We start from the raw sequence: 22,249 nt of genomic DNA on the forward strand, positions 1-22,249 counted from the left end.
CTGTTCTGTTCTGTGAGTAGTACACAGAGTTGTACGAGATCTTCAGTTTCTTGGCAATTTCTCACATGGAATAGCCTTCATTTCTCAGAACAAGAATAGACTGATGAGTTTCAGAAGAAAGTTTTTTGTTTCTGGCCATTTTGAGCCTGTAATCGAACCCACAAATGCTGATGCTCTAGATACTCAACTAGTCTAAATAAGGCCAGTTGTATTGCTTCTTTAATCAGAACAACAGTTTTCAGCTGTGCTAACATAATTGCAAAAGGGTTTTCTAATGATCAATTAGCCTTTTAAAATGATCCACTTGGATTAGCTAACACAAAGTGTCATTTGAACAAAGGAGTGATGGTTGCTGATAATGGGTCTCTCTACGCCTATGTAGATATTCCATAAACAACCAGTCGTTTCCAGCTACTATAGTCATTCACAACATTAACAATGTCTACACTGTATTTCTGATCAATGTTATGTTATTTTAATGGATCATTTTTTTATTTTTGTTTGCTTTTCTTTAAAAAACAAGGAAAATTCTAAGTGACCCCAAACTTTTGAACGGTAGTGTATGTACGCACGTACACACATGCACACACAGACACGCACACACACACAAACATGCACAGTCTACACTGAAATCCACAGAGAGAGAGGGACACAGATCTGTACACAGTTTTATGCTCTGTCACTGATCGGCACTAACATACACCAACATGTCTAATGTAACCATGACCTCTTAGTCAAAAGTCACAAATATGCAGGGCTGCACTGAGAAGCTTAGGAGAGCTTATGTTATGTTGTTCATATCTGTGTGTAAAAAGGACAGAGAGTAGATCTGAGAATGTCAGTTAAACACAGAATATCTCTAGATTATTTTCAGAATTCCGTTTGTCCTTCCTCGGCTCCTTCCTCTCATATGACATTATCTCTGTCTTCACAACAAAGACTCCCAACCCTGACACGAGACATGACTCCTGTCCTGAAATCTGTGTTGTCCTGTACAAATACCCTCTTCCCTCATCCTCTCAGTTTTCGTCCCTACAGAACACTCCAGTAAAGTAGAGTACCTAGAGACGCTCTCTCTCTGTTATTTTTAGTAGATTCTCCAATAAGCAATTACAACAGGCTGTTTAAATAATTGAATCTCCTGTGTCCTGTGGGCTGTTGCGGAGTTGTTCTGAAGGCCCATGGTCTTTCTCTCAGATCTTGTTTACTTTTCCTCAAAGCATGGGATTGTCTTCTGTCTGTCTGTCTGTCTGTCTGTCTGTCTGTCTGTCTGTCTGTCTGTCTGTCTGTCTGTCTGTCTGTCTGTCTGTCTGTCTGTCTGTCTGTCTGTCTGTCTGTCTGTCTGTCTGTCTGTCTGTCTGTCTGTCTGTCTGTCTGTCTGTCTGTCTGTCTGTCTGTCTGTCTGTCTGTCTGTCTGTCTGTCTGTCTGATTGCTGATAGAGAATGATGGGTATTAAGACAACTCTCCTACTGTCACTCTCACAGTACGACAACTGTTGGGTGACATGGTGGATGAGGTTAGGTGGATGCAATGTTATTTCAATGTTATTATGTGATATTTGTTTGTCTTGCAAGTGGCAAGCACTATGTCATGCACAAACACGTGAACTCTTGCACGCACAAGAAAGCACACGAACAGGCACACACACACACACACACACACGTTACGTGACAGTAGAGTATCGTATCCGATGACGACTTCCTCTTCTGAGTTAACGATGAATTCTTTGGTGACTGTAGAGTCCAATCCGAGATACACAAACTTTATTGCAGGTGTGGCATATGCAGTCTGTGTTGGCAGGGGCAGGCATGGTTGTATGTCTCCTGAGCTGTCTCCTCCCACCTCTGTACACCGCTCTCGCAGAGCTGCCACCAGGTGGAACGGTCGGCAGCAGGATCCTCTAGGTCTGTGGGATTGATGTTGCACTTCTTCAGTGATGTTTTCAGCTGGTCCTTGTAGCACTTCATCTCCCCCTGCAGACAGCCGGCCAATATGTAGCTGGCCATACAGGAGTTTCCGCGGCAAACGCTCCTGAGACATTCTAATAACATGCCCAAGCCAGCACAATTGGTGTTGGGTGACCATAGCCTCCATACTCCTGCAGTTGGTCTTAGCAAGTATTTCTGTATGAGGCACACGGTCGCATCAGGTGATTCCCAGGATGCGCTGCAGGCATCTTATGTGGAATCGCTCGAGCTGCTTGTTGTGGTGACTGTAAGTGACCCAGGCTTCACAGCTGTAAAGAAGTGTGGTGATGCAGACGGCTTGATAGACGGTGAATTTGGTGTGGAGGTGGAGATCTCTGTTTTGGAAGACCATGTGTCTGAGTTTCCCGAAGGTAGCTGATGCTTGCTTGATCCTACTTGAATTTTAGAAGTTGATACTGCAGTCCTCCGAGACGATGCTGCCCAGGTATTTGAAGGATGGGACTATTGGCAGGGATTTGTGTTCTGGTTAGGGCCACCAGACATGGTAGGTGGAGGGCTGGATCTCCATTGGCAGACCACCTGTCTTAGTGGTGTTGATAGACAGTCCCATCTTGCTATAGACCCTCACAGCTGCTACAAGGATGGACTGAAGGTCTTCTGGACTGTGGGCCACAGGAGCACAGTCATCAGTATACTGCAGCTCAAGAACACGTTCTGTCAAAACCTTGGTGGCTGCTTGGAACCTCCTGATGTTGAATAGGTTTCCATCCAGCCTGAAGTCCACCACAACACTGCTGCTGTCCTCAAGCTCCTTGTGGAGAAGCTGGGTGACACATAGGAGGAAGATGTTACAGAGGACAGGTGCCAGCACCCCCCCTGCATCATACCGATGCTTACTCCAAAGAGCACTGACTCTTGCCCTCCTATGGCCACCCGAGCCATCATCCCATCATGGAACCGGCAAAGGATGTTGACAAATTTCTCTGGATAGCCAATTTTGATTAGAATACCCATAGTAGTTCCCTGGTCATAGTGTTGAAGGCCTTGGAGAGGTCCTGATGTTGTTCACTGCACTTCTCCTGGAGTTGCCGTGCCATGAATATCATGTGGACCGTACTGCTGTTCTTTCTGAAGCCGCATTGTGACTCTGGCAGCAGTTCCTCTGTGATGTTATTCACCAGCCTGTGTAGCATCACCTTGGACAGGTCCTTGCCGGAAACAGCCAGAAGAGATATCCCTTGGCTGTTGCCGCAGATGGATTTGCCACTGTTTTTCTTATAGATAGTGACAATGTTTGCATCCTACCACTGTTGGGGAATGATCTTCCGGTCCCAAACCTCAGTGATGTACTGGTGGAGCGTGCTGGTGCAGAAGTAACCTCCCTTCTTAAGTAGCTCTGCCAGGATGCTGTCAGCACCAGGAACCTTGTTGTTCTTGAGTGAATGGATAGCTGATAACACCTCTTGGAAGGTTGGCGAATGGTTGAGGTCTTGAATACACGCACGCACACACACACACACGCAGGCACGCACGCACGCACGCACACACACACACACACACACACACACACACACACACACACACACACACACACACACACACACACACACACACACACAGAAAGAAAGGGGGCTGGGAGCTAGCAGGGGCCTCAGAGGAGCAGAGAAACATTAAGCACAAGAAGTCAGAGTGGTCCTCTTATTTAATATTTAATCAAGATACATATCAAATGTAATCCAAATGTGTAATTATGACTACTGGGGACTGAATCAGTTGGTGTGTTTGTACATGGTTGAGCGTGTGTGTGTGTGTGTGTGTGTGTGTGTGTGTGTGTGTGTGTGTGTGTGTGTGTGTGTGTGTGTGTGTGTGTGTGTGTGTGTGTGTGTGTGTGTGTGCGTGTGTGTGTGTGTAAGCTATTACATTTATTACAGAGAAACAACCCTTATCTCCTTCTTCCCTCTTTTTGCCTATCTTATAATATCACCTTCCTTCTCTGTATGTCAGACTTCCTGACACGTTTAAAAATGTAATCAATGTGTCTACCTCACTGTGTGTAGCATCAAAATGAAAATGCATTGCAGGAGAGGAGGAGGAAGAGGGGAGACAAGGGAGTTGGTTAAAGTAGATTCCTAATCAGTATGCAGTGAATGCTATGCTGTGTGTGTTCGATATTGTGCAGGTAGTGTTATAAGCCCTAGGTAGCCTATGCACACACAGTTTACTGGGTTTTAATAGTCGTTTTCATGTCAAACCAGTGGAATATAATATTCTAATCTAATTCAAAAGCCTACTTGTCCGTGTTTTCTGTCCGACAGTTACATTCTCATTGGCACACAGACCAGGGGTGTATTCATTACGTCTTGCAACGGAAACCTTTTACCATTTAAGAACCAAGTGGAAGCAATCAAAATGGGAAATTAGCTACTTGAATTTGTCCAATAGAAACTCTCGTTTTCGTTGCAAAACGTTTTCTGTTTGGCGTAAACTGTTTCTGCAGCCGAAGCGTTTTGCAACAGAATCGTCGTAATGAATATATCCAGGGGTGTGTTCAGCAGAACGCAACGTTTTAGAACGTTCAGATAGAAATAGTCTACGTAGAACAAACATGCATCTAACACGTAGAATAAGGAATCACATTGGCGCCATTCGTGACATTTCTATCTGCAACGTTCGACAACGTTTGGCAGCTGAACATTGCCCTGACCTAGAATTGCTACTTAGAATTCGGACTAAACCAACACGCTGGGACGGGCGGGGGAAACAGTAGGAAATCTTGGCTATAATGTAGTAGGACGGACCGCTGGAAGCTCAGGCGAAGGGGGCGACACATTGCTCTTTAATATCGTTGGACGAATAATGTTGCTATTTGATTACTACAATCAGGCTATAGAACGTAGCCTACTACACGAAGCAGGCCCGAGGAATCATTCCAGGTGAGTTTTCGGGGAAAGTGTCGCTGTGGCCGCTTGCCTCTTGGCAAGGCTACACGCGGGTCCTCCTCCCAGGGACATCTCAGTCCGGTATCCGCTGTACCCCTGTTCCCGAAGGATGGCCATAAAACCCGCTGTACCTGGTTTGACACAAGGAGTGATCGTTTTTTCACATCAACGGTGATTTAAAAAAATATTTTGTGAAAACAGCGGATTATTTCACACAACGTTGACAGGATGTGTTATTACGCGCGGAGGAATATTTTTTTTAACACTATACAAGAGGAGGACCGATCGTGTTTCGCGAAACTGAAAATACGGTGCAACATGCATGTGCCACATTCTTCAACACAATTCGGCGCAGGCATTATACAATACAATTAATATTTGCTTTAAAAAGGCGTAGGCTATTTTAGGTTCACTAAATGGCCTAACATATGTAGCTCCTACCTACCCTATTTGGCTATCCACACAGAGAACCTATATCCTAAGTGGTATTAAGCTGAAGCGAATTTCGTTCACGACAACATTGTTACATTGTTACAGTACTGAACTTCAAAATGTAACACTGACTGCCGTGGGAGTGGCTTTATATTTCTCTTAGACAACGCTTCAAATGTTTCCCTTGAATTGTTGTCTGTTTTGTGGGCGCTGATTTGGACAAGCAGGGTTATGCCGTGGCAAAAGCCGTGAGACCCCCCCACCTTTCGGGGCCGACTTTGTTTGCGCTGGCCGGGGCTGTGTGTGTGTGTGTGTGTGAGAGGAGAGCGCAGTATAGTCCCTTCCCCCCAACTCTGGTGGAACAGGAACAACTTTTTTTTTTGATAAAAAAGTTGCTGGAGTTTGGAGCGCCCTGGAGTACTGAGGCCGCCAAATACTGGCCAGTGAGGCGCTGAGATTTCGGGGGGGGGGGGGGGGGGGGATTTCGTTTGCAAACCTAGTCTACGGTTATGTTATTTGACGGTGTATTTATGGCTGGCAATGTAATGCGGTAGTAGACTAGCTATACAGTTATAGGGCTACAGTACCCTATCTGGCTGTAACCTCTTGTATTGGCCATTCTGCAATTGGATCACTTGAAATCAAGTGATATCACTGATAATGCCCGATATGTAAACTAACCAAGGCCAGATAGGCCTACACGATTAAGTGGTATTGAATGTGTGTGTCAACGGCTACAGTCCTGCTGGTTTTCGTTTCTCCCAGTCACGTAATTGATCAATTATTATTATTGATTGGCTAGAGTCCAAACACCTGGTTACCCTGAACCTTAATATGTCTGACGGCAACAATACGAACCAGTAGACATACGCTGCCCCTTCTGGACTGAAGTCTTCTCTCTTCTAGTCCAGTGTTCACCACCAACCCTGAGTGCTTTTTTTTGTTCCAGCCCAGCACTAATACACCTGAATCGGCTCATCAAATCATTTTATTTGTCACATGCGCTGAATACAGGTGTAGACCTTAGAGTGAAATGCTTACTTTACAAGCCCTTAACAAACAATGAAATAGAGTTAAGAAAATATTTACAAAATCAATTAAGGAAAAAAAAGAAGAAAAAGTAACAAGATAATTACATATCAATAACAAGGCTATATACAGGGGGTACCGGTACCGAGTCAATGTATGGGGGTACTGGTTATTCGAGGTAATTTGTAAAGTGACTGCATAGATAATAAACAGCTAGTAGCAGCACTGTAAAAACAAATGGGACGGGTGTGTGTGTGTGTGTATATGTAAATAGTCTGGGTGGCCATTTGATTAATTGTTCAGCAGTCTTATGGCTTGGGGGTAGAAGCTGTTAAGGAGCCTTTTGGTCCCAGACTTGGCGCTCCAGTTTCGCTTGCTGTGCAGTAGCATAGAGAACAGTCTATGAAGTTGAGTTGTAAGAGCTCTGGGCAAGAAGAAAAGCTTGAACACCCCTCAGGTCTCCAGGACCAGGGTTGGAGACCATTTAACCTTTGAGCTAGGCTAGTTCTAGAGAGGGGAAACTAATTCCTAGATAGAATATATTCTAATAAAGAGGGGCTGAACTAGTTCACATTTGAAGAATTGGCGCTGTTGTATCGTTCATGGCAGTGTAACATGTCTTTATGCAACAGACGATTATTGGCTGAGTATAAAAACTCTGTCTCTCGTAGGTGTGTGTTTGGCTGCGGTGATCTGTGTCTGTGAGGGTGTTGCCAGTGACTGAGCAAGGATCAGCTCCTGTGTTCAGGTGGCTTTGTCTGAGTGGGAGGAGTCAGGGTTCAAAGGTTGTGGCTCTGGGGACCCAAGGGATGGATCTCCATATGAGGCCCTACTGAGAGGGCTGGGGACCTACTAAGGTAATCAATCAATCACTATAGTCTGTCTGACACACACACACACACACACACACACACACTACCTTTGCCTGTTTCAATGCCTGTTGAACATTCAAGGCTGTGAGGGGAGAAGAGATGACCCTGGATTGTTTTGGCCTAGCAGTGCTATCTGTGATCTATACATGGTGAAGACACAGGAGGCTCAGGGTGTTCTGCCTGAGAAAACCATCCACGCGGTTTATTTATCTGTTATCTAATCCATAGACTGTTAACCAAAAACCACTGCAAGGAAGAGGCCAGGGAAATGGATATGGGTGTATTAAGGACAATTTATTTTTCTCCTTCGTGAATTTGGCTCATGTTTCCTGTATAGTTCACTTCATGGCTTTTAAAATTAAAATCCCGGGGTAAAACTGTCCTCACATCAATATGAGATGATTAGTAGGAGAGAAATGTGTGTTAGGGATCTATTCAATCTGTGGTGCTGAAGATCTGCTTTATAGCGCGATTGACAGTTAAAAGCATCGTTTCCGTGGTCGCGGAGATTCACTGTAAACGTTGCATATTAGGGCTGTGACAATACCATTATTGCAATATTTTTTCTGTGGCAAATGAAAACATGAAGCAGACCAAACTTTTTGGACCTTTAAAAACCTGCTGTCAGTAAAATAAAGTGTGCTATAGCTTGGAAAATAAATAAATGTGACTAGATGACAACACAATGATGTTTGTTTCCAACATTTTTCCTAAAGAAGTGAAATCGGCTTTGTGTTCTGTTTCCTTGCCACGATACTAATGAGTATCGCGATACTTGTATCGTCCCGGCCCTACTGCATATGCCATGTCAATCGGAAACGATCATTAAATGAATGGTGATCTTCCACGGTACTTGTATCGTCCCGGCCCTACTGCATATGCCAGCTCAATCGGAAACGATCATTAAATGAATGGTGATCTTCCACGGTACTTGTATCGTCCCGGCCCTACTGCATATGCCAGCTCAATCGGAAACGATCATTAAATGAATGGTGATCTTCCACGGTACTTTAGCAGTACGGATTGAATCCAGCCCTATGTGTTTAGAGAGAGATGCATGATGTGCTTTAGCCACACACACGTACGTACGTGACTGACAGCAGGGCGTCAGTAAGGCAAGGCACACCAACATACACCCACACACTGTAGGTAGGTAAGTAGGGGAAACGGAACAGTGACACGACATGAGGAACCAGTCTTTCAGACATAGGCTATGACTCACTGTAGAAACCCATTCCCCAGCATGGCGAAAGCCACTCTCTGTCCCAGATAATATTCCTCTCCGTTTAACCATCCCACCAAATCTGTCTTTAAACTCCAGCTGACTTCTTAGACTCTCCAATCCCTTTTGTCATGTGCCTCTCCTCTCTGTAGCTACACGCTGTATAGCTGCTTTAACAGCTGAGGTCTAGAAACAGTCAGTATTGAACCTGGCATGTCCTACAAGCCCACAGAATACAGGCTGCTGGTGTGTTTTGTGCGTGTGTTGGGCTATCCTCACATCTGGGTCAGGCCGTAGTTGGGCTATCCTCACATCTGGGTCAGGCCGTAGTTGGGCTATCCTCACATCTGGGTCAGGCCGTAGTTGGGCTATCCTCACATCTGGGTCAGGCCGTAGTTGGGCTATCCTCACATCTGGGTCAGGCCGTAGTTGGGCTATCCTCACATCTGGGTCAGGCCGTAGTTGGGCTATCCTCACATCTGGGTCAGGCCGTAGTTGGGCTATCCTCACATCTGGGTCAGGCCGTAGTTGGGCTATCCTCACATCTGGGTCAGGCCGTAGTTGGGCTATCCTCACATCTGGGTCAGGCCGTAGTTGGGCTATCCTCACATCTGGGTCAGGCCGTAGTTGGGCTATCCTCACATCTGGGTCAGGCCGTAGTTGGGCTATCCTCACATCTGGGTCAGGCCGTAGTTGGGCTATTCCACAGAGTGATGCTGAGAATCCGATTTCTCACTTTAAAATGCAGCTCTATGCACAAAAGACAACTTTTAACAATTTCCTCTAAAATTTGACAAACACAGTTACTTGAAGAACGGTTTGTTAACAGAATAACGGCACCAACAGCACAAACCGTCATTCTGTTACCAAACCTGGCATCTGCACTGTTCTTCAAGTACATTTATTTTTGTACAATTCAGTGGAAATGGTTAAAAATAGTCCTTGTTCAGAGTTGTATGTTTTGTTTAACTCTGCAATCATTGTTTTTAGCTTGACATTCATTTTAAAGTGAGAAATCATCTGAGTCTCAGTGTCACTGTTACTGTGGATTGCCCATCTGTCACTCGTCCTCCGTGTTGCTGTGTGTTGACAGACAGTTTGGCCTGTGTACAGGCTGTTCCCCCTGGCCCTAGGTGGGGAATTGGAGACAGAACCACAGTCTCTGCTTGTACCCAGAAACATGGTAGCCACTAGCCTGGCAGTTGGTCTACAGATGACACCGCTAAAACAGTCAATATTGTCAGCAGGGTTGTGAGCATCCGGCACCAAATCGGAAGAAAACGGACCCAAATGTTTTGTTGCGGTTTGCCCTAATGAATGCAACCCGAATGAGCAAAATCATGAGCTATTTGTTCTTAATTAAGGGGTAATGGATGAGGTTAGGTAGATGGCATGCCGTCTCTCTTTTTGCATGGCCAGAATGTGATTGTACAGTTCCAGCTGGTAGGTTTGTCTTCTGGTCTGGTGCTGTTCCAAGGTTCCAGAACCCTGGGCTCCTTTATCGTTCCAGAACGTCTCATTACTTTGTTCCCCACTAAGGTTCCATATGATCCTTCTGCCCAGTCTCAGTGAAACTCTCTGTGTCTACCAGCCTGTGTGTAACTTGTGTGTCTGTGAATGTGCCTGCATGTCTATAATATGTGTGTTTCTGTGTCTGCCTGTGCGCTTTAATTAGGCAGGTCTTTGCCAGTGTGTTTAAACTTCCATGGGAATGACACACCAGGGTAAAGTGTGGTAATTCAGGGACAGACCATGGTTCATGTTCTCTCCACAGGGCTAATGTTGGCCTACAAGACAGGAGAGGAGGTGGGTGTGTGTGTGATGTAATCATCAAAGATAAGAATTACTGCCACAAATATGCCCTCTGCAGCTTTTATTGTGTAAGCCTTGGGTCAGTAGGACCTTATTCGAGGTGTGTGTACAGTATGTTAGACACAAAACAGACAGACTTTGAGCTCAGCTAAATCTGCTCTCTCTGTCCCCATGCTCCTCCCATTCCTCAGGATGACTAATCAATGACTTGGTCTCACGCCATCAAAAATGACCACACGAGGGCCTCCTGGGTGGCGCAGTGGTTAAGGGTGCTGTACTGCTGTGCCACCAGAGACTCTGGCTTCGCGCCCAGGCTCTGTCGCAACTGGCCGTAACCGGGAGGTCCGTGGGGCGATGCACAATTGGCCTAGCGTCTTCCGAGTTAGGGAGTGCTTGGCCGGTAGGGATATCCTTGTCTCGTCGCGCACCAGCAACTCCTGTGGCGGGCTGGGCGCAGTGCGCGCTAACCAAGGTTGCCAGGTGCACGGTGTTTCCTCCGAGACATTGGTGCGGCTGGCTTCCGGGTTGGATGCGCGCTGTGTTAAGAAGCAGTGCGGCTTGGTTGGGTTGTGTATCGGAGGATGCATGACTTTCAACCTTCGTCTCTCCCGAGCCCGTACGGGAGTTGTAGCGATGAGACAAGATAGTAGCTACGAAATTGTGGAGAAAAAGGGGTATATTTAAAAAATAAAAAATATGTAAAAAATTATCACACACTCCTGCTGCTCACCAGAAAATGATTGGGGGAGGGGAAGTGTACAGTATAGAAATGGACCACATAGATTTAACATCACAATATCCAGTTGTATGACAGACCATCAAATGTTTGCATGATAGACTGGAATGTTTCAATGTGTGTTACACACCAACATATTTATTTTGTTGTTGCACATCAAATTGAAATATTTGCATTGTGCTATTTCAGTGGTGCCTACATTTTAGCCGGGCGTATCCAGCTCCTTCGGGGGAAAGGGAAGTGTGTGTTGTGTTCCCTCTGTGGGGCACAGGGCCTCACAAGGCTCCCTCTGACCGCTGGGATTTCTCACAATGTTTTGAGCCGCAGGGAAATGTCCTCACAGCATGAGCTAAGGAGGAATGTGGACAGAGTGTGGGAGCGACCAGAGGGATGGAGGGAGGTAGTCACAAACGAGAGAACACTGCAGAGGGTGGGGAGGAGGGAGGGCAGGAGGAGGGAGGGAGGGCAGGAGGTGAGAGGACAGGGAGGTGAGAGGACAGGGAGGTGAGAGGACAGGGAGGAGAGAGGACAGGGAGGAGAGAGGTCAGGGAGGGCAGGAAGTGAGAGGACAGGACAGGAGGTGAGGTGAGAGGACAGGAGGTGAGGTGAGAGGACAGGAGGTGAGGTGAGAGGACAGGAGGTGAGGTGAGAGGGCAGGGAGGGTGAGAGGACAGGGAGGGCAGGGAGGGTGAGAGGGCACTGAGGGTGAGAGGACAGGGAGGGCAGGAGGTGAGAGGACAGGGAGGGCAGGAGGTGAGAGGGCAGGAGGTGAGAGGACAGGAGGAGAGGTGAGAGGACAGGGCAGGAGGTGAGAGGACAGGGCAGGAGGTGAGAGGACAGGGCAGGAGGTGAGAGGACAGGAGGTGAGAGGACAGGAGGAGAGGTGAGAGGGCAGGGAGGGTGAGAGGGCAGGAGGTGAGAGGACAGGGAGGGCAGGAGGTGAGAGGGCAGGAGGTGGGGTGAGAGGACAGGGAAGGCAGGGAGGTGAGAGGGCAGGGAGGTGAGAGGACAGGGAGGGCAGGAGGTGGGAGGGCAGGAGGTGAGAGGACAGGGAGGGCAGGGAGGTGGGAGGGCAGGGAGGTGAGGGGACAGGGAGGACAGCGAGGTGAGAGGGCAGGGAGGTGAGAGTGCAGGGAGGGCAGGAGGTGAGAGGACAGGGAGGGCAGGGAGGTGAGAGGGCAGGGAGCTGAGAGGGCAGGAGGTGAGAGGTCAGGGAGGGCAGGAGGTGAGAGGACAGGGCAGGAGGTGAGAGGACAGGAGGTGAGGTGAGAGGGCAGGGAGGGTGAGAGGACAGGGAGGGCAGGGAGGGTGAGAGGACAGGGAGGGCAGGGAGGGTGAGAGGACAGGGAGGGCAGGGAGGGTGAGAGGACAGGGAGGGTGAGAGGACAGGGAGGGTGAGAGGACAGGGAGGGCAGGGAGGGTGAGAGGACAGGGAGGGCAGGGAGGGTGAGAGGACAGGGAGGGTGAGAGGACAGGGAGGGCAGGGAGGGTGAGAGGACAGGGAGGGTGAGAGGACAGGGAGGGCAGGGAGGGTGAGAGGACAGGGAGGGCAGGGAGGGTGAGAGGGCAGGGAGGGTGAGAGGACAGGGAGGGCAGGGAGGGTGAGAGGGCAGGGAGGGTGAGAGGACAGGGAGGGTGAGAGGACAGGGAGGGCAGGGAGGGTGAGAGGACAGGGAGGGCAGGGAGGGTGAGAGGACAGGGAGGGCAGGGAGGGTGAGAGGACAGGGAGGACAGCGAGTTGAGAGGGCAGGGAGGTGAGAGTGCAGGGAGGGCAGGAGGTGAGAGGACAGGGAGGGCAGGGAGGTGAGAGGGCAGGGAGCTGAGAGGGCAGGAGGTGAGAGGTCAGGGAGGGCAGGAGGTGAGAGGTCAGGGAGGGCAGGAGGTGAGAGGACAGGAGGTGAGGTGAGAGGGCAGGAGGGTGAGAGGACAGGGAGGGCAGGGAGGGTGAGAGGACAGGGAGGGCAGGGAGGGTGAGAGGACAGGGAGGGCAGGGAGGGTGAGAGGACAGGGAGGGTGAGAGGACAGGGAGGGCAGGGAGGGTGAGAGGACAGGGAGGGGTGAGAGGGCAGGGAGGGTGAGAGGACAGGGAGGGCAGGGAGGGTGAGAGGACAGGGAGGGCAGGGAGGGTGAGAGGACAGGGAGGGCAGGGAGGGTGAGAGGACAGGGAGGGCAGGGAGGGTGAGAGGACAGGGAGGGCAGGGAGGGTGAGAGGGCAGGGAGGGTGAGAGGACAGGGAGGGCAGGGAGGGTGAGAGGACAGGGAGGGCAGGGAGGGTGAGAGGACAGGGAGGGCAGGGAGGGTGAGAGGACAGGGAGGGTGAGAGGACAGGGAGGGTGAGAGGGCAGGGAGGGTGAGAGGACAGGGAGGGCAGGGAGGGTGAGAGGGCAGGGAGGGTGAGAGGACAGGGAGGGCAGGGAGGGTGAGAGGGCAGGGAGGGTGAGAGGACAGGGAGGGCAGGGAGGGTGAGAGGACAGGGAGGACAGGAGGTGAGAGGAGCAAGTGTGTTGAAAGCACTGGAGTTGGAGGTATCAGGTTGTATCAAGCTATATTACGTACTCTGTGAATAAACAATCTAGGTTCAGCGCTTCTGTGCTGTTTCTGCCCTGATATTTGTCCTGGTATTTGTCCTGGTATTTGAGCAATATAAAAGTGTGTATCTTACGGTGTATGCACTTCTCTGTGTGAGAGCCAGAAAGTTGGAGCAAGAGAGAGAAGGATGAGGTGAGGTGTGTGTGTGTGTGTGTGTGTGTGTGAGACGATCAGTCAGTAGAGCTGCAGAGTGCCAGTCCTGCTGCCAGCTCTGACCCGTCTGGCCGACACGCATGGCACCATGCATGCCCAGGCACAGACGGCAGATGTGAGTCAGCTCTGTGTGTGTCTCCTGTAAACTTTTCCCTGTCTCTCCTGCCTGCAGGTTTTGGGGTCACACACACTTCTCTTCCCGGTGCAGTGATGGCCACATCATAACCCTGATGGACATGGTGAGTGCCTTCGCATGACATTACAACATTACATAACATATGATGCAGCATAGCAGTGGGGAGTGAGACTACTTTGTTTAGGCTACAAGACGCTAGTGCTAGCTCAGTTGAATACACATAGAGACCGGGAGAGAGAAGGAAGATGGACAGGGAGAGAGAAGGAAGATGGACAGGGAGAGAGAAGGAAGATGGACAGGGAGAGAGAAGGAAGATGGACAGGGAGAGAGAAGGAAGATGGACAGGGAGAGAGAAGGAAGATGGAGAGCGACCGAGGTGTGTGCTACAGGTATGTATAGTGAGTGAGTTAAGTATTTGGAACAGTCAAAGTTCATGGTAAATATTTGACATATTTGACATTCACAAGGAACAAGAGCTCACTTATAACTCTGTGTGTGCATATACGAATATGTGTGTGTGTGTGTGTGTGTGTGTGTGTGTGTGAATGCTTGTGTGTTTTGTCTTAGCATGGTGAATGTATGTCACACCCCTCCTGTGGCATCCCAGCTGTACATTTAGCCATTACCCTGCGTTCTGAGCGTTGTGTGTTATATACAAGGCATGGTGTGTGTGTGTGTGTGTGTGTGTGTGTATCTGGCACCGTGTACAGGAAGCCACCTGAACAGGTGAACTCCCAGGTGTCGGCTGTCAGCCGAGCAGGAAGAGCAGGGTATCCCCGCGTCAGACATGTTGGTGGGAATCACGACTCCGTGAATTTAACAGGGAGCTTCATAGAGATGAATGTTCCCTCTGCTCTCTCTGCTAAGTCCTGTGGTCTGTCTGTCTGGGGGGGTGTACAGTCAAAGGGATTTACTGTCTTTGTCTTAGACTGTCCATTAGAAGGTGTGTGTGAAGCTAAGCTAACATAGCCGTCCCTTAGACCTGAAGTAACCATAGGTGTAGACTAGTGGTACTGATAGTTGACATTGCAGTGTGGGGTGGTGGTGTTACATTGTGTGGAATCCAGGCTGGGTTGATACATGCTACCTGTGTGTTTGCATGTATATTTTCACTGTGATTGTGCAAGATTGGTTGTCTATGCTACTGTGCCAGTGGTTATACAGGCTTAGCTGGGTGTGTGCGTGCTTCTGTTTGTGAGTCATTGTCTTGCAGAGAGAGAAGAGAAGCGAGGGAGAGTTTAAGTGGAAACAAATAGTGGGAAAAACTGATTTAGAGTGGGAAGGAGAAGGACCGAGGGGAGAGAGAGAGAAATAAGGGGGGGGGGGGGGCGAGCTACTCACTGCTCTGTTGTGGCTGAGCTGCGAAATGGGATTTGCATAAATGAGGCTAAAACGTCAGCAGGCCTTTTACATCCAGCAGGCCTAAGAGGTGTGGGTGATTGACTGATCAGCTAGTTTATTTAATAGAGGGAGAGGAACCTCTCTGATTATCCCTTTCTGTATGTGTGTGTGTGTGTGAGTGCTTGTGTATGTGTGTGTGTGTGTGTGTGTGTGTTAGAGGTCAACCGATTATGCTTTTTCAACGCAGATACCTATTTTATTAGAGGACCAAAAAAAGCAGATACCGATTAATCGGCCGTTGAATTTTTTATCTAATTATTTGTATAAATATATATATATTTGTAATGATGACAATTACAACAATACTGAATGAACAATGAACACTTATTTTAACTTAATATAATACATCAATAAAATCAATTTAGCCTCAAATAAATTATGAAACATGTTCAATTTGGTTTAAATAATGCAGTATGTGCCATGTAAGAAAGCTAACGTTTAGGTTCCTTGCTCAGAACATGAGAACATATGAAAGCTGCTGGTTCCTTTTAACATGAGTCTTCAATATTCCCAGCTAAGAAGTTTTAGGTTGTAGTTATTATAGGACTATTTCCCTCTATACCATTTGTATTTCATGAACCTTTGACGATTGGATGTTCTTATAGGCACTTTAGTATTGCCAGTGTAACCGTATAGCTTCCATCCCTCTCCTCGCTCCTCCCTGGGCTCGAACCAGCAACACAACGACAACAGCCACCATCGAAGCAGTGTTACCCATGCAGAGCAAGGGGAACAACCACCAAGTCTCAGAGCGAGTGACGTTTGAAACGCTATTAGCGCGCGCATAACTAACCAGCCATTTCACATTGGTTACACCAGCCTCATCTCGGGAGTTGATAGGTTTGAAGTCATAAACAGCACAATGCTTGACTCACAACGAAGTGCTGCTGGCAAAACGCACGAGAGTGCTGTTTGAATGAATGTTTACACGCCTGCTTCTGCCTACCACCGCTCAGTTAGATACTTAGATACTTGTATGCTTGTATGCTCAGTCAGATTATATGCAACGCAGGACACGCTAGATAATATCTAGTAATATCATCAACCATGTGTAGTTAACTAGTGATTATGATTGATTGTTTTTTATAAGATGAGTTTAATGCTAGCTAGTAACTTACCCTGACTTACTGCATTGGCACAACGGGCAGTCTGTGTGTGTTTGGTTTCGGCTGTGTGTGTGTGGTTTCTGCTGTGTGTGTGGTTTCTGCTGTGTGTGTGGTTTCTGCTGTGTGTGTGGTTTCGGCTGTGTGTGTGTGTGGTTTCGGCTGTGTGTGTGTGTGTGGTTTCGGCTGTGTGTGTGTGTGTGTGGTTTCGGCTGTGTGTGTTGTTGGTGTGTTGTGTGTGTGTGGTTTCGGCTGTGTGTGTGTGTGTGTGGTTTCGGCTGTGTGTGTGTGTGTGGTTTCGGCTGTGTGTGTGTGTGTGTGGTTTCGGCTGTGTGTGTGGTGTGTGTGTGTGGTTTCAGCTGTGTGTGTGGTGTGTGGTTTCGGCTGTGTGTGTGTGTGTGTGTGTGTGTGTGTGTGTGTGGTTTCGGGCTGTGTGTGTGTGTGTGTGTGGTTTCGGCTGTGTGTGTGGTTTCGGCTGTGTGTGTGTGTGTGGTTTCGGCTGTGTGTGTATGGTTTCGGCTGTGTGTGTGTGTGTGTATGGTTTCGGGCTGTGTGTGTGTGTGTGTATGGTTTCGGCTGTGTGTGTGTGTGTGTATGGTTTCGGCTGTGTGTGTGTGTGTGTATGGTTTCGGCTGTGTGTGTGTGTGTGGGTTTCGGCTGTGTGTGTGTGTGTGGTTTCGGCTGTGTGTGTGTGTGGTGTGTGGTTTCGGCTGTGTGTGTGTGTGTGTGTGTGGTTTCGGCTGTGTGTGTGTGTGTGTGTGTGGTTTCGGCTGTGTGTGTGTGTGTGTGTGGTTTCGGCTGTGTGTGTGTGGTTTCGGCTGTGTGTGTGTGGTTTCTCCTGTGTGTGTGTGCTTTCTCCTGTGTGTGCGTGTGCTTTCTCCTGTGTGTGTGTGTGCGGTTTCTCCTGTGTGCGTGTGCGGTTTCTCCTGTGTGCGTGTGCGGTTTCTCCTGTGTGTGTGTGTGTGGTTTCTCCTGTGTGTGTGTGTGTGTGGTTTCTGCTGTGTGTGTGGTTTCTGCTGTGTGTGTGTGCTTTGTCTGTGTGTGCGTGTGCTTTGTCTGTGTGTGCGTGTGCTTTCTCCTGTGTGTGCGTGTGCTTTCTCCTGTGTGTGCGTGTGCTTTCTCCTGTGTGTGCGTGTGCATTCTCCTGTGTGTGCGTGCGCTTTCTCCTGTGTGTGTGTGTGCGCTTTCTCCTGTGTGTGTGCGCTTTCTCCTGTGTGTGTGTGTGCGCTTTCTCCTGTGTGTGTGTGTGTGTGTGTGTGCGCTTTCTCCTGTGTGTGTGTGTGTGTGTGTGTGTGGTTTCGGCTGTGTGTGTGTGTGTGTGCTTTCTCCTGTGTGCGTGTGTGCTTTCTCCTGTGTGTGTGTGTGTGTGCTTTCTCCTGTGTGTGTGTGTGTGTGTGCTTTCTCCTGTGTGTGTGTGTGCTTTCTCCTCTGTGTGTGTGTGTGCTTTCTCCTGTGTGTGTGTGTGCTTTCTCCTGTGTGTGTGTGTGTGCTTTCTCCTGTGTGTGTGTGTGTGCTTTCTCCTGTGTGTGTGTGTGTGCTTTCTCCTGTGTGTGTGTGTGTGTGTGTGCTTTCTCCTGTGTGTGTGTGTGTGCTTTCTCCTGTGTGTGTGTGTGTGTGTGTGCTTTCTCCTGTGTGTGTGTGTGTGCGCTTTCTCGTGTGTGTGTGCGCTTTCTCGTGTGTGTGTGTGTGTGCGCTTTCTCCTGTGTGCGTGTGCTTTCTGCTGTGTGTGCGTGTGCTTTCTCCTGTGTGTGCGTGTGCTTTCTCCTGTGTGTGCGTGTTCTTTCTCCTGTGTGTGCGTGTTCTTTCTCCTGTGTGTGCGTGTGCTTTCTCCTGTGTGTGCTTTCTCCTGTGTGTGCGTGTGCGGTTTCTCCTGTGTGCGTGTGCGGTTTCTCCTGTGTGCGTGTGCGCGCTTTCTCCTGTGTGCGTGTGTGTGTGGTTTCTCCTGTGTGTGTGTGTGTGTGTGTGTGTGGTTTCTCCTGTGTGTGTGTGTGCGTGTGGTTTCTGCTGTGTGTGTGCGTTGTGGTTTCTCCTGTGTGTTTGTGGTAAGGGGGTGTGTGTGGATTATGGTGTGTGTGTGTGTGTGGACTATGGTGTGTGTGTGGATTCTGTTGTGTGTGGGTGGATTCTGTTCTGTGGATTCTGTGTCTGTGTGTGTGTGGATTCTGGTGTGTGTGTGGATTCTGGTGTGTGTGTGGATTCTGGTGTGTGTGTGGATTCTGGTGTGTGTGTGGATTCTCCTGTGTGTGGATTCTCCTGTGTGTGTGGTTTCTGCTGTGTGTGTGTGGTTTCTGCTGTGTGTTGTGGTTTCTGCTTGTGTGTGTGTGTGTGGTTTCTGCTGTGTGTGTGTGTGTGGTTTCTGCTGTGTGTGTGTGATTTCGCTGTGTGTGTGTGTGTGTGGTGTGATTTCTGCTGTGTGTGTGGTTTGTGTGTTTTGTTTCTGCTTTGTGTGTGTGCTTTCTCCCGTGTGGTGTGTGTGTGTGTGTGTGCGCGTGTGCTTTCTCCTGTGTGTGTGTGTGTGTGTGTGTGTGTGTGCTTTCTCCTGTGTGTGCGTGTGCGCTTTCTCCTGTGTGCGTGTGCTTTCTGCTGTGTGTGCGTGTGCTTTCTCCTGTGTGTGCGTGTGCTTTCTCCTGTGTGTGCGTGTTCTTTCTTCCTGTGTGTGCGTGTGCTTTCTCCTGTGTGTGCTTTCTCCTGTGTGTGCGTGTGCGGTTTTCTCCTGTGTGCGTGTGCGGTTTCTCCCTGTGTGCGTGTGCGCGCTTTTCTCCTGTGTGCGTGTGTGTGTGGTTTCTCCTGTGTGTGTGTGTGTGGTTTTCCTGTGTGTGTGGTGCTGTGGTTTCTGCTGTGTGTGTGCGTGTGGTTTCTCCTGTAGTGTGTGTGGTTTTCTGCTGTGTGTGTGGATTCTGTGTGTGTGTGTGTGTGGATTCTGGTGTGTGTGGGATTATGGTGTGTGTGTGGTTTCTCCTGTGTGTGTGTGGTTTCTGCTGTGTGTGGTTTCTGCTGTGTGTGTGGTTTCTGCTGTGTGTGTGTGTGGTTTCTGCTGTGTGTGTGTGGTTTCTGCTGTTGTGGTGTGTGTGGTTTCTGCTGTGTGTGTGTGTGGTTTCTGCGTGTGTGTGTGTGTGGTTTCTGCTGTGTGTGTGTGTGTGTGATTTCTGCTGTGTGTGTGTGCTTTCTCCCGTGTGTGTGTGTGTGTGTGTGTGTGTGTGCTTTCTCCCGTGGTGTCGGTGTGTTGTTGGTGTGTGTGCTTTCTCCTGTGGTGTGTGTGCTTTTCTCCTGTGTGTGTGTGTGCTTTCTCCCGTGTGTGTGTGTGATTTCTCCTGTGTGTGTGTGTGTGCTTTTCTCCTGTGTGTGTGTGTGCGCTTTCCTCCTGTGTGTGCGTGTGCGCTTTCTCCCTGTGTGTGCGTGTGCGGTTTCTCCTGTGTGCGGCGTGTGCGTTTCTCCTGTGTGCGTGTGCGCTTTCTCCTGTGTGTGTGTGCGCCTTCTCCTGTGCGTGTGTGTGCGCTTTCTCCTATGTGTGTGTGTGTGCTTTCTCCTGTGTGCGTGCTTCTCCTGTGTGTGTGTGTGTTGCGCTTTCTCCTGCGTCGTTGTGCGCTTTTCTTCCTGTGCGTGTGTGGTTTTCCTGTGTGTGTGTGTGGTTTCTCCTGTGTGTGTGTGTTGGTTTCTCCTGTATGTGTGTTGTGTGTGTGTGCGCGTTGTGGTTTTCTTGTGTGCGCGTGTGGTTTCTCCTGGTGTGTGGTGTGTGTGTGTGTGTGTGTGTGTGTGTGTGTTTCTCCGGTGTGTGTGTGTGGTTTCTGCTGTGTGTGTGTGTGTGTGTGGTTTCTCCTGTGTGCGCGTGTGGTTTCTCCTGGTGTGTGCGTGTGGTTTCTCCTGTGTGTTTGTGGGAAGGGGGTGTGTGTGGATTATGTTTGTGTGTGTGTGTGTGTGTGTGTGTGTGTGTGTGTGTGTGTGTTTGTGTGTGGTGGATTCTGTTGTGTGTGTGTGTGTGGATTCTGTTGTGTGTGTGTGTGTGGATTCTGCTTGTGGTGTGTGTGTGGGTTCTGTTGTGTGTGTGTGTGTGTGTGGATTCTGTTGTGTGTGTGTGGATTCTGTTGTGTGTGTGTGTGGATTCTGTTGTGTGTGTGTGTGTGTGTGTGGTGATTCTGTTCTGTGGATTCTGTTGTGTGTGTGGATTCTATTGGTGTGATTCTGTGTGTGTGGATTTTGTGTGTGTGTGTGTGTGTGTGGATTCTGTGGTGTGGTGTGTGGTTGTGCTGGATTCTGGTGTGTGTGTGGATCTGTTTGTGTGTGATTCTGTTGTGTTGTGTGTGGATTCTGGTGTGTGTGTGTGGATTCTGGTGTGTGTGTGGATTCTGGTGTGTGTGTGGATTCTGGTGTGTGTGTGTGGATTCTGGTGTGTGTGTGTGTGGATTCTGGTGTGTGTGGATTCTGGTGTGTGTGTGTGGATTCTGTTGTGTGTGTGTGTGGATTCTGTTGTGTGTGTGTGTGGTGTGTGTGATTCTGTTCTGTGGATTCTGTTGTGTGTGTGGATTCTGTGTGTGTGGATTCTGTGTGTGTGGATTCTGGTGTGTGTGTGTGTGGTTTCTCCTGTGTGTGTGTGTGGTTTCTCCTGTGTGTGTGTGTGTGTGTGTGCGCGTGTGGTTTCTCTTGTGTGCGCGTGTGGTTTCTCCTGGTGTGTGTGTGTGTGTGTGTGTGTGTGTGTGTGTGTGGGTTTCTCCGGTGTGTGTGTGTGGTCTTGCTTGTGTGTGTGTGTGGTGGTTTCTCCTGTGCGCGTTGTGGTTTCTCCTGGTGTGTGCGTGTGGTTTCTCCTGTGTGTTTGTGGGAAGGGGGTGTGTGTGGATTATGTTGTGTGTGTGTGTGTGTGTGGTGTGTGTGTGGTGTGTGTGTGTGTGTGTGTGGATTCTGTTGTGTGTGTGTGTTGGTCTGTTGTGTGTTGTGGTGTGTGGATTCTGTTGTGTGTGTGTGTGTGGATTCTGTTGTGTGTGTGTGTGTGTGGATTCTGTTGTGTGTGTGTGGATCTGTGTGTGTGTGTGTGTGGATTCTGTTGTGTGTGTGTGTGTGTGTGTGTGTGGATTCTGTTCTGTGGATTCTGTTGTGTGTGTGGATTCTGTGTGTGTGGATTCTGTGTGTGTGGATTCTGGTGTGTGTGTGTGTGTGTGGATTATGGTGTGTGTGTGGATTCTGTTGTGTGTGTGATTCTGTTGTGTGTGGTGTGTGGATTCTGGTGTGTGTGGTGTGGATTCTGGTGTGTNATTCTGGTGTGTGTGTGGATTCTGTTGTGTGTGTGGATTCTGTTGTGTGTGTGTGTGTGGATTCTGGTGTGTGTGTGTGGATTCTGGTGTGTGTGTGGATTCTGGTGTGTGTGTGGATTCTGGTGTGTGTGTGTGGATTCTGGTGTGTGTGTGTGTGGATTCTGGTGTGTGTGGATTCTGGTGTGGAGTGTGGATTCTGGTGTGTGTGTGTTGTGGATTATGGTGTGTGTGTGTGTGTGGTGGATTCTGGTGTGTGTGTTGTGTGTGATTCTTGGTGTGTGTGGTGTGGATTCTGGTGTGGTGTGTGTGTGTGGTTTCTGGTGTGTGTGTGTTGTGGTGGTTTCTGGTGTGTGTGTGTGTGGTTTCTGCTGTGTGTGTGTGTGTGTGTGATTTCCTGCTGTGTGTGTGTGGTTTCTCCTGTGTGTGGTGTGTGTTGTGGTGGCGTGTGGTTTCTCTTGTGTGCGCGTGTGGTTTCTCCTGGTGTGTGTGTGTTGGTGGTGTGTGGTGTGTGGTGTGTGTGGTTTCTCCGGTGTGTGTGTGTGGTTTCTGCTGTGTTGTGTGTGTGTGGTTCTCTGTGTGCGCGTGTGGTTTCTCCTGTGTGTGCGTGTGTTTCTCCTGTGTGTTTGTGGAGGGGTGTGTGTGGATTATGTTGT

At 49.0% G+C, this 22,249-nt stretch overlaps 1 protein-coding gene across 3 annotated transcripts in view; it reads left to right on the top strand.

Moving 5' to 3' along the window:
• The first annotated feature begins 4,713 nt into the window (after window positions 1–4,713).
• Window positions 4,714–22,249, top strand: part of LOC109869629 (B-cell CLL/lymphoma 9 protein) — a 55,239-nt gene continuing 37,703 nt past the window's right edge. The window contains exons 1-2 of one of the 3 annotated variants that reach the window (XM_031799532.1): window positions 4,714–4,862; window positions 13,886–13,952. The gene's annotated coding sequence lies outside the window, so the exon portion shown is untranslated. Of the gene's footprint in view, window positions 4,863–4,892; window positions 5,040–6,493; window positions 7,187–13,885; window positions 13,953–22,249 lie in introns of those variants that run through there. The other 2 variants (XM_031799541.1, XM_031799537.1) reach the window with 2 other exon arrangements.

Source organism: Oncorhynchus kisutch, linkage group LG2, assembly GCF_002021735.2.
Source record: "Oncorhynchus kisutch isolate 150728-3 linkage group LG2, Okis_V2, whole genome shotgun sequence".
Classification (NCBI taxonomy): domain Eukaryota; kingdom Metazoa; phylum Chordata; class Actinopteri; order Salmoniformes; family Salmonidae; genus Oncorhynchus; species Oncorhynchus kisutch.